The following is a 12,677-nucleotide window of genomic DNA, read 5'->3' as shown; positions in this document are numbered from 1 at the left end:
CCATATTGAAGCGCGGCCTTCAAAATCTCAGAGGAAGGTGTCTTAGCTGAAAACCTAGAGGTGACGTTGATCTACTCAGCAGGTATGGGTGTGGACGTCAGAGAATACGTGTGTATTTTTAGGGTTGCGCAAATCTCTTCATAATATACTTAACAAAGGTAGTGACGTTCTCGCCTTTCTAATACAGAATTTGTTCAAAACTTGCTTGTAAATTCGTTGATGTAAAAATTATTTAAATGCCACATATATCCTTTTGTTGCATTTCCGTTTCACTGTGCTCTGAGATTAGTTATGTACAGTGCTCCGCTGGCATCTATTCTGTAATCGCCGTCCTATTAAGGTGCATTACTAGCTATGTGACTTGGCTTGCTGCCTTGCTCTATGGAAAAAATATTTATAATGAAAACAAGTTCAGTTATAGCCCACGTTTCACTTTCATGTTTATTTATTTAGTTCTTGATAGAACGTGTTAAAACGTCATGCATTCGTTTTCGGCGCTTTGCAAATGTTCGGTTGAGATGCATACACATCCACACAGGGGCGTATATGTGTAACCCACGACGTAAGGAAATGACATATTTTGCAATACAATCGTGAAGGATAGTAGCCTATAATAGATTTCTGATGAAATGTTAACGCCGGGTGTCAAAGATGGAATACGTGTAATCAATGAGGTTAGGAGCTTCTTATAAACATACAAAAACCAATGGGGACTATCGCGGGACAGCGCCTGCAGCAGGACCAGATGGTAACCCAAAACACCCCTGGCAAATTTTGTCGGACCTTCCTTCATACGATGCATAGCTATCCTGACCACTACAAGGGGTGTTGTGGTAGTTCTCCCCCCCCCCCCCCCAAACAAAATGGTGACAAAAGTGGTGCATCCTACAAAACATTTTTCTTCTACCTTCCCGTATTCCTTCCTCTCCGCCAAATCCTGGAACGACCTCCCACTCCACTCAACTTCACTCGCCAACTTCAGGAAAGGACTCAAAACCTGGCTCTTCAACTAAGGCTCAGCGCCAGGATAACAGGCATGGCTCCAGCAATTTTTATTAGGGTGGGCCAATGGTGCATTTGGGTGGGCCACTGCGGGCCCAATTTGTCGCTTCTGGAGGTAGCCCCAAGTCCTATATAATATCGTATCTATTTGCAAACAGTCACCATGATACAACTGATCGATTCTGTGTGTATACAGAGCATGTGGAGAGTTATTTGAAAGTAAGAGCAATGTATGGACCTAAGTGCAAACCCTCAAATTCCAGTAGGCCAGGATTCAACACCAGTACTTCCCAGACCGATTATACACTTTTCTACCATCCCTCTCCTGTGCACCTTATCTCACAGTTGACCTTGGGCCCCAGCCCTATATCAGTCACCATCCAGCTCCTCTTTCATTATTCTGGTAAAAAACATTAGTAAAATCACCTTCAAACTTAAAACATTTAATATAGCAGTAGATATAATTAGAACAAGCTTTAAAATATGTTCCACAGTTGCCCTAATGACTTGACTGCTAATTAAATTAACAAAAACATAAAGGACATGACAAGGCTGGCTTTAGCGCTAGTGTGAAAGTCTTTTTTGGCGCCCCACCAGTGACTTCTTTCTCCGCAGATACCATGACTACCACCCTCCAACAGTGCCCTTCATCGCTCCTTAGCTCCCCTCTCAAATGCATTTCATTTGTTGTATACTATTTGTTGTGCTACTCATATCAGTGTAGGGTGTTACAGTACTTTACATCATGTACACATTATACAGAGACAATGAATCAAACAAGTATTTAAATCAGTGTATACGGAATGTCACATAAGCCAATGAGGGTTATAAGGTGTAGGAATCACATCATCCATACTGGTGGGCAGTATATTTTAAGAGTTTTCGGTCTGGAGAAGCACAAACTCAGAATTTAAAGCGTACCCCAGTGGTTGGCTTTACTAATAAAAATGTATATCTACCCAAAAGAACTCTTTTTAGCAACATTGTAATAATGAAAGACTGGGGAAGTTTTAACTATATCGCAATACAAAAAAAGGAAGTTCTAACTATACCATTCAGGTTTGTATGCAGCTCTTTGATAGTTCATAGGTCACTGCCCTATGAAAGGATTATAACTTCTGAACAACCCACTGAGCTATGCACGTAAAATACAGTTTATCTGCATTTCAAAACTACCAACAGTCAAAGAATTGCTCTCCAGCAGGATCATTAATCACCAGTTAGCTGGACATCTTTACCGTTGCCTTGCATCTATGGCCATGAAACGATAAAAATGATTTAAATAAAACATACACAAATTATGCTCAGCCTTTGCAGATAAAAAAAAAAGTGTCACACATTTTCTTTCCTACTCAGTTCATGAAACTCTGCCTCACAGCCCAAACTGATGAGCAGCTACACGGGTCAGGAAAGGTGAAATGGGATAAACAAACTTATTTTTTCCAGCACTGAATAGAAAAGGAAATATCACTGCCGCCGCTGATAAAGAAAGAATTTGAATCCTTCACCATTCCCCACTGAACCTGCACGACGCAGCCCATCTTTCTAAAAGGAGATGCATGATTGGGGTTGCTTGTGAGAAAGAGCCAAGGCCCATTCACGCAACTCGCAGAACAGGAAGGAAAACCAGGTTCGGAGGAACCTTTTAAATTAAAAGTGCTCATTTTCTATTGAAGAAAAAAAAATGTATTGGCTTTTTAAACCATCACTGCGAGGGCCAAGGTTCGTGTTTGGGTGGGCCAGGCTCATGTTTGGGTGGGCCAGGCACACACACTAGAACCGGGCCTGGGAATACCCCATGGATAATAATTCACACTCTATAAATACTGATTGATTGATATATTCAATTGTATTAGGTTTTAAAGCATAGTAAATGGTGACCTTACAGTGCACCATTATACAGCAATCTACATTGGGGCTGTTCAGTGATTCCCTCACTATCACCCTCTAACAGTACCTCTCATCTGTCAATAGCCCCTCTCTCACATGTATTTGTTTTATAGTGCCTTTCATACCAGTGTGGAGTGTCGAAGCATTTTATATCACACAAACAGTTACAATGAATCATATGTGCGTAAATCAGTGTATAGAAAATGTTACATAAGACAAAGAGGACAACAAGGTGTAAGATTGACATGTCATCCATAATGGTAAGCAATTTTTAAGTGTGCTTGATCGTGGGAAGCACAAACTCAGGATTCAAAACATAACACAGTGGTTAGGGTGGACCTTACTAATCGGAATGTATTTCTACCCAAACAAAGCCTTTTCAGAAAAATTAGGATAATGAAAGACTGGGAAAAAACATAACTTTCAAACTTAGATTACAGTTTTCACATATGAACTGGGCACTAACTAAAGGATTTCTGTGACAAAAGCGGCCTCCTGGCAGGGCCGGACTGGAAACCAAAACCGGGCCCGGTAAAGTGCTCGGCCAGCCCCCTCATGGGGGTTGTGGGTGCCGCCGAGCTCTTTGCCAGGGGCGGTTTTCGGCTGATTTTGTTACAGGGCCGATTTTGCAGCTACCAGGGGATTGCCCGGTGCCTGCTACAGCCAGTCCAGCCCTGCCTCCCGGGGAAACACCCTATACCCGGTACGGCCAGTCTGCCATGTCCTGCTACCCACACTGCTGTAGTTCAAAATAACCCAATACGTTGTTGAACGTAATTCACACCAACCTCTAGGCCATTGACGAGTTGGCAAGAAAGGTGTTGGAACGTTGTTTTTTTCCCCCTTTCACAGTTTTTCTGGGTCTGGTGGATTAGTGAATTAATATGCCCACTGTAGGGGCCTGTGATCGGACTCATGGTCACAGGTTCAAATCCTGGCAGGTCCACTCGGTCTTTCATCCTTCTGATATTGATCAAATGAGTACCATTGAATTGGATAACAATAAACATCTGTTATTCAGCAACAAGATACGCATGAATGTGAGCTTTACAAATACGCATATTATATTTTGTCTCTCTTTGGGCAGGTTCAACTGCTACTGCTCACACTGATGCTAAATAACCTCTTTTATCATGGCATTTCTTTTTTCCAGTGAATGTGAAAGCCCATTAAGCAGCGAGATGCTCACATTAACATTTGAAAGGCTAGCTCTGACCTACCACCCACTGTGTTGTTTAACATTTCACTGCAAGAAACTACAAGAAAAAAACAACCATTGGGTCTCTCTTTTGTGGGATGTATGACGTTACAACGCATACCTTTACAACGCGGTTTTTACCACGCATACCATTACAACGCATAGCGCTTTGGGGTGCTGGATAGTGAATAGTTTAATTTACTATTCCAACTCCAGTCCCCGTGGATAGTAGGGAAGGTTATTGGATAGTAAATTAACCTATTCCCTATCCTAGAGCGCCCCCCCAGAGCAATGCGTTGTAAAAGTTGCGTTGTAATGGTAGGTCGTTGTAAAAGTTTCGTTGTAAAGGTTGTATACCCTCTTTTGTGACCATACACATATTTTGCCAGAGCTATTGGCCTTGCCAATGTTTTTAAGCTGTGTTATAGAACAGCATGGCTGCTGTGCAGCACGTTGAAAATGTATAATAAAGTGTTCCAAGGCTTTATTTTACCTTTTATATATATATAACCAAGAAAACATTATGTACAACTGAATGACACGAATAAAAAAAAGAATTAACATAAAAAATGTCGTCTTGGTTTTTTTGTCCTTGCGATGCTGGCAACTTCTTCCTGCCTGTTCTAATGCTAGTATTTCTTGGCTTTGAAACTTGACCATGACTGACTAAAGCTGGCTGCACACATCACCTACTTGCACCAGTGTGGAGCGCTACAGACAAACATCACGTTTACATATCTGTGGTTGCGTCAATCGTGGCTCTGCAAGGAGCTGTTCGTCAATGGCTGTGCTGAAGGACTATTTTAGAAAACATGTGTAATGGGTCTGCCGATTCGGGTAAACGCCTCCAGGGCCCACATCAGAACCCATGGCAACTCAGAGAATTCCCAGAGTTCTCTGATGTGCTTTAATGACCTGAATGTTAATATACTGGCAGGTGAGGCTGATTAGAGACTGAAAGGTGCCTTCAATGTCAGACTTAAAAAGTACCTGGCACAGAGGAACGAGAACAGGGAGGTTGACGTGAAACGAATAGTCTACACCCCAAATCTTACCAGAAGAGACAGTGACCGTAGAGAATCGTCAACAGAAAAGAACAGAAAGATCTGCAAACATTTTCATGCCAATTAAACTGTTTTAGTTCTACAATAACTCAGCCTAAAAAAACTTAATACAGGGTAGGTTAGTACTAAATTGGGCAGAAGGGCAGAAAAATAATAATAATAAAAAAAAAGATCATTGTTGTTCTGAGCGAGGGTACTTATTCCTACTAAAATGCACCAATCGCTAGATAGGTCCAAATACAATTATCACATTTTGCATTTGTTTCAGCAAGCACTCCAAGTCCTTATTTAATGTGTTTATATTTATTAAATCACTGGAAGGTCCCAATTTCCTGAGTCTCTCAGCAGAGAAGGTTAGGTTCATTAACTTTCAGTTTTTTATTGATATATTTATCTATTTTTACAATTGAGTAAGAAGACCGCTTCCTGTCAGTGCAACAATCCGAAGAAAGAGGGTATTTATTCACACCGTAAAATGGGGCAAAACTTTGCTAACATCATTCCCTATTGCCAGACATATTCAGAAACATGATTGAGGTGTTCGGCGTTTTGGCGCATACCACGTTTTTCAAGAAAATATCTGAGATTAGACCGTTTTCTGTCTACAGAAAAAGTTGTTTGTTCTGTTAGAAAGGTGCATCCTTAGCTAGATAAAGTAAACATTTTATTCCCCTCAAAAAGTTGAACTATTGTCTAATAGGATCCAACTACTAGAGCGACACAGCACCACTCCACGAGAGGCAGCAATACCGAAGGCAGGCAGAGTAAATAGCGTGGGAACTTCACATAAGGGAAGCGCATAGTAGTACTGTACGTGGGGCGGGCAGCTCGCCCCCTTCCGTGCCATGGTTCTAAAGGATTCTATGTCCCACCCATGGACATATCCCACCGGGAATCCAGCGTGTCAAGTAAGTACTTGCCAGGCTTCCCAAACCTCCTTCATGTGACCTGGTTCCGCAGACATGTCAAGTGGTGTGAAGCAGAGTTATTTGTTGACATGGAAGCAACACTAGCGCCCTTAGTTTCTGAAGACGCCGCCTCAGCGCATGCCCAGAGCTCGTGCCAAAAACAACTGCTTAGATAAACAGGTGTGGAGGTTGGGAGGGGAACAAGGGCTCCAACACGAAGAAATGGTGGGTGGTAAGTGATTCTAAAAGCAGTAGTTGGCTGAAGGGGCGAGCGTGTGGCGTAACAGCTTGAGCTGCCAGCTTTGGATCTCAGGAACAGGGTTTGAGTCTCAGCATTGTGCCTAAAATAAAAAAAAGACCTAAAGTTTAAAAGTATGTTAATCAACAGTAAAAACACCTATAAATGCTGAAAGATGAAGTGGGCACCGCCTTGAGCCAGGGAACCCAAACACTTGGGGAAGTGCTCGTCAAATTAAAAATCTAGTTCCTGAGCCACAAACCACCTCTCTTTAACGAGAGAGCGTCCCTGCACTCGCAGAACAGCTCCCATCGGAGCAGAACAACTGGTCTTTTCCGGCATGGGAGGAGGTGGGTGGGACAAATGCTGCAATAAAATGCAAATAACTACAGTCCAGAAGCTGAGCACACTCCCACAGTGTAACACGAGCAAGAAAGAAATTATAAAATAGCCCCCCCCCCCCCCCCCCCAAAACCACAGATAAGCAACCAAAGTGTAAAGATGCAGTACTTAGTCCCTGCTCCGTTGGAAGGAAACAAAGACAAAAGGGGGACAAAGAGGTAGAAATGAAATGAAATGTGTATTTATAGAGCGCGGTTGCTGCCCAGGGGCGTCCAAGCGCTAGTATGAGGTGTATTTGCTGAACGAGAGAGGTTCGGCTGGGAGATTAATGGTGGGCATTGAACAGAAAAGTTTTCAAATGTTTCCGAAACGAAAGAAGATTGGGGTTGGACCTGAGGGGAAGGGAGTTCCATAGCTTGGCAGCATTGAGAGAGAACATCCTGCCACCAGCTCTTGCTCTTTTTATTCTGGGCACCAAGGCCAGGAAAGACTGACTTGATCTAAGATTTCTGGTGGGGTGGTACTGGGTTATTAATTGGCGGCCGATTGCTGGACCTGTGCGCCAAAATGCCTGGTGGGAAATACACATTGCCTTGAAGGCGATTCTTTGTCGTACGGGTAACCAGTGCAGCTTGTTCAGCCCAGGTTTGGCTGATTGTCTGAAGGGCAGCTGGAGCAGTGTCCGTGCACTGCAGTTCTGCACTATCTGCAGCTTTCGTAATGTGTATTCCGGGGCACGGAGATACAAGGCATTACTAAAGTCCAGCCGAGATTGAATCAGGCCCTGGACGGCAACCTGTTTGGCCTCCATAGGCAGGAGAGGGAGGACTTTCCTCAAAATCCAGAGAAGACCAAAGCAGGTTGCGGACAGTTTCGTGGCCGGAGTGTTAAAAGTAAGAGCTTTATCCAGCCATACACCCAGGCTCTTTATGTTGTCTTTGGGGGCTGGGGGTTGCCTAGGCAGGGTGGCCAGAAAGAGTTGAAGTGTACTGGAGATGTGGGTCCCAGAAGCATTAGCTCCGTTTTATCCCCATTTAGTTTAAGGGAGGATGTCATCCATCCCTTAACTTCCTCCAAGCATTTCGATAGTCCTAATGAGTATGATTGGCCGCCCTCCTGCGCCAGAGAGACCACCAGCTGAGTGTCATCCGCATATGAGATGATTTTAATGCCAAACGGACGGACAACCTCAGCCAGTGGTTTCATATAGATATTAAAAAGCGCAGGGCTTAGGGAAGAGCCCTGCGGAACTCCACAATTCAATGGTCTGCTTTTGAGACTGTATCTCCATCAAAAATCTGGAAGGACCTAGTGCTCAAAAATGATTTGAGCCACTGCAGTGCCGTGCCTGTTATTCCTACATCCACTAATCGGCTCAGCAGGGTGACATGGCTGACCGTGTCGAAAGCAGCGCTCAGGTCAAGGAGGACCACTGCCACTGATCCCCCTTGATCTAAGATCCTTCGAGTTTCCTCCGTGACTGCTAGCAGAGCGGTTTCTGTTCCGTGCTTCCGTCGGAAGCCTGTTTGGGTGGCGTCTAACAGCTGGTTATTCTCGAGAAATTCCTTTAGGTGGGTGTTGACATGTTTCTCGAGAATATTGCTCACCCATGGGAGCAGGGAGATCGGGCGGTAGCTGCTAAGATCCTCTGGATCAAGATTTGTTTTTTTGAGCAGAGCCCGGACCCTGGCCTTTTTCCATGCAGGCGGGACGGTGCAGGAGGTGATGGAGGCGTTTAGTAGGTTCATTATGGTGGGAAGCACGGCTTGGCTTGACAGTAACATTATCTCTGGCGGGGCTGGATCGCATGGTGATCCTGATTTTACTTGATGAGCTAGTAGGTCCAAGGATTCGAGGTCTAGCAGAGGGAAATGATCTAATGTCGCCAGAGGTTGGGGGGGGGGGGGGGGGGGTGCCATCCCCGGGTTCCCCTGTCCCTGTGCTCTAGGGTTTGTAACTGCGGCCGGGAAGGAGGAATAGATTTGGTTAACCTTCTGGTGAAAGAATTCTGCCAGATCATTGCAGTGAGCCGAGGTTTTGGCAGGAGGCATGGTCGAAGTAGAGATTTTTGTGAGGCTTTTTACTATATGGAAGATTTCCTTAGGTTTGGACTTAGCTTCCATGATCTTTCCTGAGAAATAGGCAGATTGAGCGGACTTTACATCGCTCTTGTACGATTTAATTGCCTCTCTGTATTGAGTTTTTGCCTCTGGTGCGTAGTCTAAACGCCACCATCTTTCTACAGAGGCGTTTTTTATCTCTAAGGGACTTTGAAAACCAGGGGGCAGTGTTATGTAATCGTTTTGATGTGACTTTACGAATGGGGAGAGTAGCTTCAAGGGATTTTAGTATCTAATCCTCATATTCTTGGTTGGCTACGCTCGGGTCCTCGTTGCGGAGCGGGCAGGTGTGCATCAGGTTGTGGAGCCAGAGGTCAATTGGTAATCTGGTCCAGTTTCTGGAGTTCCTGACCAGGGGGGTGAGGGGTGGTGATTTGCAAGTGGTCCATGTGAAGGGAATGAGGGAGTGGTCTGTCCAGGGGAGGCAGGTTGGTTGACCGACCACTAGTTCAGTGCAATTGCTGAAGACTGGGTCCAGAAGGTGACCTTTAATATGTGTGGGTGCTTCTACCCGTTGGTCTAACTGAAGGGCTGCTAGGTCGTCTATCAGTTCCGTGGCTATGTGATCATGGATGATGTCAAAGTGCAAGTTAAGGTTGCCTAACAGTGTAAAGTTGGAGCTGGTGGTGACCTGTTCGGCTAAAATGGCTGGGAGCGCTTTATGAACCGGTTTGGCCAGGCCTGGGGGCGGTAGACTATGATGCCGGAGAAACAGTTGGGGGAGAAATCAATACAAAAAGCAAGGCTCTCACAGTCTGGAATTAATTCGGGGGTAGTGCGGCAGCGATACTGCTCTTTACATACGATTGCTAGGCCTCCTCCTCTCCCTTCAACCCGATCTAGCCGGGTGATTTGGAAGCCTGGAAGTAGGGCTGTTACTATATCCGGCTCGGAATCTGGTGGTAGAACTGACCACTAACACAAAAAGAAAAAGCAGTGGACGGAGTTTTAGCCCACACAGAAGTGTATATACTAAAGTATATGCAAGAGGTTGAAACCTGACCTAAAGACAGCGAGGAAATAAACTTTATTATGTATTTCACAATTCTACCAAGTGGTTCTATGACATATGATGCCATCAGCCAACCGCAGCCGAATCCTGGAAGTGTTGCTGTTTTTCTGTGGGGAGTGGTCAGAGTCAGGGGATGGACTGGGCACTAGTGAGGAGTGCCTTTACGGCTTTCGGGATGTGCTGCTGTGAAGCCCCTGCCTACACTGTGTCGAGGACATCAGAGTGGTTGTGGGGCCCACTATATATCGCTGTGTTGAAGCACTGGTGACAGGCTCCCGCTGAATTTCTACTGGGCAGCAGGGCAGAGTGGACAGAGATGCCTTGCTTTCAAGAGCAGGTGCCACCTGCCATAATGACTGGAATGGCACTGTAACCGCTGGGCGAGCCGCTTTGACCATGAGGCGATTGCCGTAGGTGGACTGCAGGAGGGCAGCTTCACCAAGAATGAGTGCTATGGACCCACTCCCTGACCCCTCTCTTTCCAGGGGCCAGAGTACGGACAGCCCAGGGCAGAGGCGCAATTAGAGCCACATTTCGGGGTGGGGGGGGGGCGCTAAGAAAACATTTCGGGGGGGGGGGGGGGTGAAACTTTAAGCAATAGGCAGAGTAGAGCTGCAGGGGCTCTTAGAAGGAGTGAAACAACACCAAAGCCTCATTAACATGCAAATGTTCTTTAAAAGACCTGTGAAGTGCTCGTGTGCCGCTGTGTGTGTGCCCGGAAAGCTGTCTCATCCCGGGATGCCACACACACAAGGGGGGGTTGCTGAAGCCCTTTAAGTCCAAGGCCTTTAAGTCCAATGGGTGTTGCGCGCCTGGCCCAGGGACCCTCCAGTGAGCAGCAGTGCTCCAGCCCCTTCTGAAGACTAAAGAGCAGAGGTTCCCTTCCTTCTCCACTCTCCCGAGCAGCACCCAGTTTGCAGGGGGTCCTATGGTGACGCTGGCTGTGGCCCCCTCCTGAGGGTTCCAACTGCTCAAGCTGCTAGGGGTAGGACGGACCCCCCTGTGCAATGTTCTGATCCTCACCCCCACACCGGTCTTTATCCTCCGGCCTGCCACCGCCCTGACGTGGCGCATGACTGCTGGATCCCTGGCAAAGGGAAGCCCAAGTGGCATATCATCTTGCAGGCCGGGACTTCAACATCACCATGGGACGAGGGGGTCCCCATCCTGCTCAAACACAGTGCAATATTGATAGCTATACAGGCCCCTGTGACTAAACAAAACGCTGTAGACTCTTCTCGAGTTCCAGCCCAACGCCACTGACATTATCCTGGCTATTCACCCCCCTTTTGAACGAAACGCGTTTGCTGGGCTGTTATTGCTGGTATTTTTGAAACAAAGAAGCAATGGAGAATAAAGATTGATTAGTTTTTTTTAATAATCAGTATTCGAGTCTCCTCATTTGAATAGCAGAATATTGGAAAAATTGCCGCTGCACCTTGGACATGGGACTTTTATAGAAATGACTGGCAAATCAAAAATGTAATTGGACTTTTTGAGTGCTTCCCTTTTGTATGATTATCTTCGTGTGTGATAAGGGTGTTTTAGGACAGCTGAACACTGGGTTCTAAGCACCAAATTGAAATTCTAGAATTTACATCTGTGCAGTAGGGTGTAGCCATTGCTGCCAAGGATTCTTGTTTTGGGACTTTTTAAGATGCATTATTATTATACTGTGCTACAGCCCATAGGCAAATATTTTATTACATGGAATTTCTCAGAATACCATAGAAGGAGAAAGGTTGAGCGTTTGTGATCCACCAATGAGAATAGATGATATGCAGTGCAATACACCTTGAAATGGTATTTTGAATGCCAACTGTAATTTTGTATACATATGCAATTTTGCGGCTGTATTCCTGATGGTTGCCTTATGGGTAAACTTATGCTCATTACAAGGGGCCACATTGGTTATGATGGTGAGCTATTATTCATAATAGCTAGAGGCCTGATTAGCTCACTGGGGAAAATATTTCCGATGCCGTAGTTCTGCGTTGTTTATTATAAAAAGTTATGATAAATGAATGTATTAGACTGGATTTATTCGTTGTTAAAAGCATTGGTTAAAGTCAGTAGGACATGTTGGGTGGACTGTTATTTCTGTGTATTGAAGCCAACAGAGCGGTATTTTGCTAGATGAAATGCCCCAGATTCACTTTGTAGAGAAGATGTTTTGTGGTGTTCACTGCCTCTGACAAATTCTAGGGGAGCAGATTTGCACTGTAATAATTTTTGCCCCAGGATCTACTTCGCTGTCTGTCAAGAACTTGTACTAAAAAATAAATAATATATACATCCATTACCCAGTCGCGCATGCTATTATTGAGTAGTTAAATTTAGGAACACATTTCCTTAGGAAAAGCATGTTTTGGTTTGTTTAGAACTTTGATGCGGTTTGACGAATCCTCACAAAACATTCAAAAAAAGTTGTCCACCTCAGCGCTTTCCTGAAGAGTTTTGCGGTTATTTGGTGGGTGGGTGGGTGGGTGGGGGGGGGGGGGGGGGGGGGGGGGGGGGGGGGGGGGGGGTGGGGTGTGTGTGTGTGTGTGTGTGTGTGTGTGTGTGTGTGTGTGTGTGTGTGTGTGTGTGTGTGTGTGTGTGTGTGTGTGTGTGTGTGTGTGTGTGTGTGTGTGTGTGTGTGTGTGTGTTTTTTGGGGGGGGGGGCGGGGGGGGGGCCTAAACCCATGTCAAAAAGGAAGATCATCCTGGACTCATCTGATGATTACAGTCAGGCTATTCCTGCAAATATCTGGGTAAGTCATCTCAAGCCATCCTGAAGTATGCCCGCAGGACAAAAAATTTTATTGTGATGACAAACCTAGACTCATCACAAAAACTACAGTAGGATGGTGTTCTGATGACTTCTACTGGCAGGGAGTGATTACCTTTTACAACTCCACGAA

This window comes from Lissotriton helveticus, chromosome 8 (genome assembly GCF_964261635.1).
Source record: "Lissotriton helveticus chromosome 8, aLisHel1.1, whole genome shotgun sequence".
Classification (NCBI taxonomy): Eukaryota; Metazoa; Chordata; class Amphibia; order Caudata; family Salamandridae; genus Lissotriton; species Lissotriton helveticus.
The sequence above is the reverse complement of the archived record's forward strand: the minus strand, read 5'-3'. Positions refer to the sequence as shown.